Source organism: Schistocerca serialis, chromosome 6 (genome assembly GCF_023864345.2).
Source record: "Schistocerca serialis cubense isolate TAMUIC-IGC-003099 chromosome 6, iqSchSeri2.2, whole genome shotgun sequence".
Lineage (NCBI taxonomy): Eukaryota > Metazoa > Arthropoda > Insecta > Orthoptera > Acrididae > Schistocerca > Schistocerca serialis.
Window position 1 is genome coordinate 113,377,753 of NC_064643.1, and position 9,860 is coordinate 113,387,612.

The 9,860-nt window shown below is 43.2% G+C and overlaps 1 pseudogene; it reads right to left on the reverse strand.

The window, feature by feature from the left end:
- Positions 1–9,220: 9,220 nt before the first annotated feature.
- On the reverse strand, positions 9,221–9,338 carry LOC126485410 (5S ribosomal RNA; annotated as a pseudogene).
- Between the last annotated feature and the right edge of the window lie 522 nt (positions 9,339–9,860).

A 9,860-nucleotide genomic window follows, 5' to 3' on the forward strand; every position in this document is an offset into this window, starting at 1 on the left:
GAAAAAGGAACTGCATGTGATAATACACTAATGTACAAAACGTAAGGACGAAAGTAACTTTCACATGACGTGTCCCTTCCAAGTAACATAACATGATGAAACTTGGTCCATACATGTGAAGAACTGCTACAGCATATTATAGAAGGTAACCGAAAGAAATGCGCAGTGAAACGAACAGAAATGAAACTTTTATTCAAAAACAATAGTTACACTGAAGTCACTGCGATTTATGATGGTCCCCTGGACGTTATAAAAGTCGTGACATGGGTCTTAATATGGTGTGTGACCGCAATGGGCTGCCATACTGGCCACAAGGTCGGTATGGGTTGTTGTGTAATTCGGTTGACAACTGCTGGATAGTCGATGGTGCACGTATACATGCTGAAATACGTCTCCTCAACAAATCCTATACTAGATCGAGGGGATTTAAGTCGGGGGAACTGGGGGTCTACCCCATTCGCCTAACACCCTCTCGCTAGCACGGTAGAACTGTCATCAATAAAAATGAAGTCAGGGCCGAATGCACCCCTGATTTGACGCACATATGGAAGGAGTAAACTGTCACAAAAACCTTGGCAGGTGAGTGTACCATTACGCCCATGCAGCATTGTTGTTCTTCACACGATAAAATCTGGATCGTCAAAACGATATGTTCGACAACATTGCTGAGTGTATTACAAGCTCCCACAATCGCGTCATATGAGGGTACGTCCACAGTCACTATTCAGATTGTATGCAGTGTCATTCAAGAAGAGCAGGCTACCATACTCCTCGTTGATCCATTTCCTATGTTTGTGGCACAATTACGAAACAGTGCCGCCCATGTGTGGGTGTGAACGGAACACAACGTACTTCTCGTAGAGCAATTAGACGACCCCTACACAGTCACCGTGGAAGTGTGGAACCTGCGATTCCGCGCCTCAAAGTCCTGTTAAATGTGGTTGTAACTGCTCCCACTGTTTGGCTTAGGTCTCATCTTGCCTGTTGCACAATGTAGCGGCCATCTACTGCAGTAGTTGACAGTAGTTGACTACCTCCTCTCCATCTGGTAGCAGTGCTTGTGGTTTGGAACGCTCCCCATGAACGTCAAACAGTCCTGTGAGCAATACTAAATTCACTGGTTACACTCGTGACACTTCTTCCTTCTTCCAGTTTATAGTCATCCAGAAGTAGTCTAGTGGCCTTGTAGTCATTTAGAACAGCACCATTGCTGTGGCGCCGAGCGCAACAGGCGCCAACGGCAACCCGCACAACATACGTCACGGTAAAGGTACTGCAGACCGCGAGAGGCGGCATTCAAGCCGGCCCGCTTACTAGCAGCTCAACACAGGGCGACACCAGCTGCCGAAACTACGTTTGAGCCAATGAAACAGAAGTATCACTCCGCGAGACAACTACTCGAGCCCGTACCTCAGTCGCAATCGGCGCTTGCAGTGCAGTCAGCCTCACCTGGACGACTCGCTACCACAATCAATTCCTCCACTCTTCGCCTTCACCTCGAAGTGAACTTTGCCAACGGCACGAGGCTGAGTGGAGAGGACATGCTATCCTGTTTTTGCTACATGTCACACACTTGGAAAGTGCCGGAATTAGTGCCATTATAACTATTTTAATTTATTCAGACTCCAAAAGATTCAACCAGTGACTGTTATTTTTGGAATTCAGTTTGTTCGAGCATTCACATAGTCAAGAAAGTTTCTTTGTGTTTCCTTTTTCTTCAGAATTTAGTTACTATGTTAATACCAGATTCGTTAAGTTATTTTTTGTGTTACAAATAAAACTGTTTAATGGTACATCTGGTGAACCTTTCAGCTGATACATCCGAAGTAAGGGACATATCAACCGTAGTGTACTGTATTGCTCGTCGATTCACACAGACTACCTTACCCCGTTCCTGCAACTGCCTCCTGTTGGGAGACCAGCCCCATTTGGTGCTACAGTCACGTTGACCTCACGCCATGTTACGTTCAGATTTCTATGAACGACTAGGAGACATTTGGCAACATGCTCCTGCACTTTCATTTATTTTCACCGAGCTGTTAATATTTTATGTTACTATACGTATGTCGTTTTTCAGTTTTAGAGTACAATGTAAGACACTGAAGTGCCAAAGAAACTGGTATAGGCATGCGTTTTCAAATACAGGAATATGTAAACAGGTAGAATACGGCGCTGTAGTCGGCAACTCGTATGTAAGACAACAAGTGTCTGGCACAGTTGTTAGATCGGTTACTGCTGCTTCAATGGCAAGTTATCAAGATTTAAGTGAGTTTCGACGTGGTGTTACAATCGGCGCACGGACGATGGGACACAGTACCTCCGAGGTAGCGATGAAGTGAGGATTTTCCCGTACGACCATTTCACGAGTGTACCGCGAATACCAGGAAGTCGGTAAAACATCGAATTTCCGACATCGCTGCGGACGCAAAAATATACTGCAAGAACGGGGCTGACGACGACTGAAGAGAATCGTTCGACGTCACAGAAGTGCAAATCTTCTGCAAATTGCTGCAGATTTCAATGCTGGGCCTTCAACAAGGGTCAACAACATATCATCGATGTGTTCTTTCGGAGCCGAAGGCCAACTCTTGTACCTTGATGAGTGCTTTACGCCTTGCCTGGGGCTGTCAACACCTACATGGGACTGTTGATGACTGGAAACTTGTTACCTGGGCGGACGAATCTCGTTTCAAATTGTATCGAGCGAATGGACGTGCGGGGATTGGAGACAACCTCGTGAATACATGGTACCTGCATGTCAGCAGGGGATTTCCCAAGCTGGTGAAGACTCTGTAATGGTATGGAGCGTGTACAGTTGGAGTCATATGGGACCCTTGTAGGTCTAGATACGACACTGACAGGTGATACTTACGTAAGCATCTTGTCTGAAGACCTGTATCCATTCATGTCCATTGCTCATTCCCATAACTTGGACAATTCCAACAGGACAGTGCCACACACCACACGTTCAGAATTGCTACAGAGCGGCTCCGGGAACGCACTTCCGAATTTAAACACTTCCACTCGCCACCAAACTCCCCAGACATGATCGTTATTGAGCTTATCTGGGACGCTTGCAATGTGCTGCTCAGAAGAGATCTCCATCCCGCAATACTCGTATGGATTTATGGGCAGCCCTGCAGGATTCATGGTGTTAGTTCCCTCCACCACTACTTCAGACATTAGTCGAGCCTATGTCATGTCGTGTTGCGGCAATTCTGCGTGCTGTGGGGGGGCCCCACATGATATTAGACAGGTGTACCACTTTCGTTGGCTCTTCGAAGTAACAATAATGAAAACATTTATAATAATGAATATTAACAATGTTAACATTTTGTTGAGCAGAAAGTGTGACATATTTTTGTTTTTATATTACAAAGTTATTTTTCAGATAGTTACAGTGACGATCTATAATATGTTTGTTTTTTAATGCAATACTTTTTGTCGGTTGGGTGATGTATGTAATCCAACTGTGTACAAATCAATTTAAATAAAATTTCAGCAGTTTTCGTCAGTGAGCTACAAACTTTGAAAGCTTTGTGGAGAGGATGGAACATGCTATACACAAAAATGGTGCTGTGTCGTAGTGGAAGGCTTCCCCGTTGCGCTGTCTGAAGCCATCTGGGATTGTGGGTTCAGAACACAAACATAATTCTATATTTATTTCTGCGAAAGCGGGCGTTCCTGCGGATCATTTCTAACGACCATAGTGTTCTAACCATCTTCCAGGAAATCTATTGTATATTTCTTGCACAACAACATGAACATAAGGGGCTGGCTAGCATCGAGATGCATCTACATACGGCTTCTACTGTCTAGACTGAATATTTCACTGACAGCACCTAAACTGTCAACTGTAAAAAATAGACACATCTCACCAGTCAGAGAGGAAAATTACTAAATAGACTACGTCCATAATGATCAATATTTCCTAGATATACCTATATAAATAAACGTTCCTTTTGTAAGATTTTCATATGTTTTCTGTCATTGTAAATAATTCACCTTTACTGTATTGCGACAAAGATGCATGAGCGCGCTGCACGATTCGTGGCTGAGATCCTTGACTCTGTGTTTAATCTAACCTGTGGTGCATGTGGTCGACAGTCATTTGCACAGCGCGGGGGCGTCCCATTAGACGTATACTAGCGATCAGTTGAGTTTTAGAGAAGAATAGATAATATTTGTGAATTTGGAACAAATTGTTTAGACTGCTTCATTATGGAGATGAAAATTTGTTTGTAAAGATCGGTATTGATTTTGTCGATGAAGATGATTTTTCAAGGAATATTTCAAGGTAATCAATGCATGCTTAAGAATGAAATGTTTGTTTGTCAGAACTATTAATTGAAGGAAATCTTTGTCCCCCAGAAAACCAATAATAATCTTAATTTGCATTAATGTGATCTCTTTGTTTTCATTATGTCACAAATTACGCAACTTGTTGAAATGTCTGTAATTTTTGTAATGAGAGAGTTTCATAATTTTTGAAGTCTTCTTATGTTGTGCAATATTTTCTGACAATAATCGGAGTTTAATATTTAATAGCGCTTCTCTTTAAAGTAAAACCCTCCACCATCATTCTTAGTAAATGTTGAATACTTTGTCGTGCGTGCGTTGCACCGTACGCCACCTGCAGTCACAGATTGTGTCTGAAAAGCAAAGACAAAATTAGAGTAGATTACAAATTTTAGCTACTGCATTTGGCGATTTCAGTTTGTTTTCGAGAATTTCAGTACACCAGACACGAAACAGTATGCTGAGCATCAGGCAAGTTACTCTTGTTTCAGGGGAGATCTCACTTTGCATTCGTGTGAGTAAACGGTACATTGTCAGGATTTCCAGGCGTTGCACTAAGTAAGCAGATTAATTTCAAGTGAACTGTGTAGGTTATCTTAAACAGTCATTTTCTACCGTGTTGTGTAATATTAAATTTTTTGGGTATTTCAAGTCAGACCTTGCATATCATGTTGCTTAACTTTCGTAACTTACTTCAGTATTGAGTTTCAGTTAAATAGTTTTCAATGAATGTACAACTAGCTTCTTTTGGCATTTAATTAGATTCATTTTCATTATTTAGAATTCAGCATTTTGCTAAGACTAAAGTTTTGTTTCACAACACTGCTCACATGCGCAACACGGGACCAGTAAACAGTTAGTTTCGCTCAGTGGTTAAATACGATATTTACAGCAGACGTTACACGCAGACAAAGTTTTCGAAAAATAATATTCAGTGTTTCACATATACGTATATTACAGAGAAATCTTACACTTTCACTTATTATTTTGTAGGTTACAGAGAAAGTACCCTTATCTGAAACGCCCTACATACATAAATTTCTTTTAACATGAGGTTTCTGTCAAATTCTAGTAACAGAAGCACTTGGAAGCGGCGTCGAAAGAATCTAATCTGGAGCGAAAATTAATTGATCAGGAGAAGAGCAATAAATAATTCCTGGAAAGCCAACACAAAATATAAAAAAAGGGCAGTGAAGAGGGAAGAACGCAGTGAAAGAGAAACTCCTCATGTATTTGTCCGGAATTTTGTTTTTCCTGCTGCGCTGCTGGGAGAGTGCTGACAGCGGGGTGAGGTTAGTGATTCGCTGTTGGACAGGAAGAAGACGAATTGGATCTGCCGACAAGGAAGCTACGTGAGTGGCAGCATGGAGAGCTTTACTGTCCTCTTGAATGCAGCTTGCTTTTGTATCACATGTGGGTTTGTAGGTAGCTTTTTCCTGCAGGCATAAGAACACAGTGGAGAACGATTAGAGTAAAGCACAGGTGTAACTAATCACCTCTGGTCTTGTGTTGAGGTTACTGATTGATTATAGGTGTTTTGTACAAAAGGAAAATAATTGAGCTGACAAACGATACACAGCGCGTGTGAAAGTTTCGTCAGTTTCGGTCGCGTTCATCCTAACTACTCATAAGAATATTCATCATTTGAATTTGTTGCTGCTGTTGAACTTGCCGTGTCTGCAGTTAATATTATTGGATATAAGGTCCGTCTCTTATGTAAAATACTTTTTCTATTTTATTTTGCTTGACCCAAACATATTTCAGAACCTCCGTGTCATCATCAGTGGGTTTTATTTACTAAAAATTGCGAAATGTGAACATATTTTGAGTGATAACTAACCTACGAAAATTAGGTCTAAGGACAGTTTTTCTTTGTTTTGTCATTACCTTCACATTTCACAGATTTTAATAAATGAAACCCACTGAAGATGGCACAGAGGTGCTGAAACATGTTTGGGTCACATGAAAAAGTGTTTTGCGTAACAGGTTGACCTTATGTCCAGTACTCATAAGAATGATTAAGAGGTTCAAACAATCAATGTTCCACGCACATTTTGTTCAGTCATTTGTGGCTAGTCCGAATCGTCTGAATTTTGCCGTGTTTGACATCATCATTCTATCAAATAACTTCTGGGAATACAGTCAAGTAACACTTTCAGCGACCGCCGATATTTTGGGCGGGAGACCACCCCGCCATTTTCAAGGCAAACTGCAACGGACAGGCGGCGTACATCAAGATTTAAGACCTCAGTTCTCGGACTGAAGCAGTAAAGATAACACACACACACACTGAACACTAGTGCCACCAAAGATGACTAAATTTAGAGCTATCGATAATGAGACTACGAATTCGCAGTTGAGGTAGCATTGACTCTGTCCCTCTGTTTCTTGACAAGGGAAAGAGCCGGATTCCAAACAGAGTTTAAACAGAAACTTCCATCACTGTTAACGAGGTTGCTCGCTAATTGAATCTCAACTACCTCCTTAATAACACTGTCCCAATAGGTGGACGTGCATGCCAATATCTCGGTGTTGTTATATAACATGGGTGGCCAGTATCCAAGCAATGTTCGGCAATAGCAGATCTACTTGGCTGCTGTAGTCGTGTGTGCCGTTTATGCTCAGTACATCGGTCCTCCACGGTCCTGATAGTTTGACCAATATATGCCATGCCGCGGCTACAAGGTTCAAATGGTTCAAATGGCTCTGAACACTATGCGACTTAACTTCTGAGGTCATCGGTCGCCTAGAACTTAGAACTAATTAAACCTAACTAACCTAAGGACATCACACACATCTATGCGCGAGGCAGGATTCGAACCTGCGACCGTAGCGGTCGCTCGGTTCCAGACTGTGGCGCCTAGAACCGCACGGCCACTCCGGCCGGCAGCTACAAGGAATACGATATACACCCGCCTCACGCAGACCAAGATAATCCTTAACGGAACTCAAACGATATCTTTACTGCTTCAGTCCGAGAACCGAGGTTTTAAATTTGCGTGTACGTCGCCTGTCCGTTTCAGTTTGCTTTGATAATGGCGAGGTGTTCTCCCGCCCATCGCTGAAAGTGTTACCTGGCTGAATTCCCGGAAGTTATTTGAAAGTTGTATACGCCAGGAGCAACTCAGATCTCACATCATCATTCTAGTCGATTTTCTGCAGGACTCACGTATGCGTTAGGGTTTGCTAAATTTTATGCGGACGCATTTTCCGAATTTTTTTTTTAATTTCATTACTCCCCTAAGAGTTTCCCTGCTTGCTGTAAACGACTTTTCTGCTGATTGCAGCCTCTCATCCAGTAGTATGTCGTGATCTTTTAATATGACGAGTGAATAAATTATGACTGTCATCTGGAAACTACATTAAAATTTACCGGGCACTAGAAGCGAAGACTAGGCTTTAAGAGTCTATCTGACCATACAGGTCTAGGTTAAGAATGGTTTTTCTAAATCTCTTGGAACGAATGCCGGGATGGTTCCTAGGTGAAGGACACGAAGGGTTTGCTTTAATACCCTTGTCGACTGCAAGCGCGTGCTCCATCTCTAATGACTTCCTCTTCATCACGCCGTGTAATTCAGATTCCAGCGATGGTCAACCAGGTTTCACAAGTGCAGAATCGCGAGCGACGTATTTTGCAAGAGCGACGTTCCAATAAAAATGAGCATCAGTGCGAATGAAGCAGCATCCCATTTGCAACACATCAAGCGGGGCCAGACTGGACCTTCTCCAGCGTGAAGCGTTTTGATGAATAGCCGTTCGGCTTGTTTGTCAACGTCGCAGTGGAGGACTGCAGTGCGGTAGAAAACCCACGCCTGTAATATCGTACTGATCGATCCGCGCAATGCAGCTTTCCTCTCCTTGTTGTCGGCGATACACGGGGCCATTCACTGCGGCCGGGTTTGCCTGGCCGTGGACACCGTCGCAGGAAATTTCATTTTCTGCGGAAAGAGAGGATCTCGGTGTTTCGGTCGACAAAAACATCTCGCTTCCTGAACCGCAGAATTGGAAGCGGAGGCTGTGTTTTAATACGAAGCCGTCTCCAGTTGAAGCGGCTGCCGCTCCGTTATTCTGCCTCCGTAATTGCAGGTTTATCCAGTCTGTCTTCCACGAAAAAGGCGTCCAAGAGTTGCGGTGCGCTCTCTGAAAACTTTCGGCACCGGCCAAATCGCCCATTTCCTGCCCGGACTTGAAAGAGACGGGTAGTCTGCACTCGCCGTTGATGGAATAATGCGGAAGCCTTCAGATGTCCTAGCATAAGCGCAGCGGTAATCACGTCTTTTTTATAGGGAAGACGGCGTTTTTACTTACGTGAAATATAATTTCAGTACAAAATACTTTCATTTGTGAAAAGGTAGGCCTTTTGTGACTCGTGCCAAGAATGCTATACTCTATTAATTTCCAAAATTACGTAGACGAGGCTATTGATAACAATCATATTACATTTATTACGCAATACAATTGTTTGAGTTATCATGAAATTAACGGTGTTAAACTGTTAGGATCCCAGTGAGACATTATGTCGAAATCTCAATGGGGCTCTGGAGTAGTGTGGGCGCTGTCTGCCTACGACTTCAGCATCGTAATGCTAGACGAGCGACTGCAATGCTAGTTATATACTAACGTGAACAAATTAAACAAAATCTCCGATATGTAGGCACCTCCATTTGCAACGGAAACAGCATCACAGTGAGACAACTAATTAGAATTGCAAATAAATAAAAGCACTCCCTCTTCAGACCACGAGTGGCCTACCGGGGCCATCCGACCGCCGTGTCATCCTCAGGGAAGGATGCGGATAGCAGGGTTGTGGGGTCAGCACACCGCTCTCCCGGTCGTAAGATGGTATCGTTGACCAAAGCTGCTACTATTCAGTCGAGTAGCTCCTCAATTGGCATCACGAGGCTGAGTGCACCCCGAAAAACGGCAACAGCGCATGGCGGCCTGGATGGTCACCCATCCAAGTGCCGACCACGCCCGACAGCGCTTAACTTCGGTGATCTCACGGGAACCGGTGTAACCACTGCGGCAAGGCCGTTGCCGCAAGTAAATAACTACATTTTTTACATACGGCTCCCCTAGTGAGCATTAGTTGTAGGACAATCGTGCCTATAATGCACCGAACGAGATCTGTTTATTTTGAACAACGTTCTGCATAGAACAATGAAAATGGTTACTAAGTACTTAATGTTATGAATAATTAGTTCTCTGCACATTAACGGCACACTGTGGCTCAGATGAAACTTATTTGTATTTTAATGTACCGCGAACACATTGGAAGGTACGCGGTATCTAACCAGAAGACTGTCTGGGAAACGCGGCAAAATTTCGCCATCAGCACAGCTCGCAAATGCAAAGTAATAGAGCGCAAGACTCGTGAAATAAGACAAGTAATCAAGCAACCCAAAGTTTCGCTGAAAATTCAGCAAATTGTGAGCTGCTCAGATAATGGACAGCACTAATTTCGAAATGCGAAACGTCTTAAAATTCAGCTAACATCTGCAGCGACGCACAACTTAGCTCTAAATCCAAAATGTCTGAGATGGCGGTCGAGAACAGGTCCA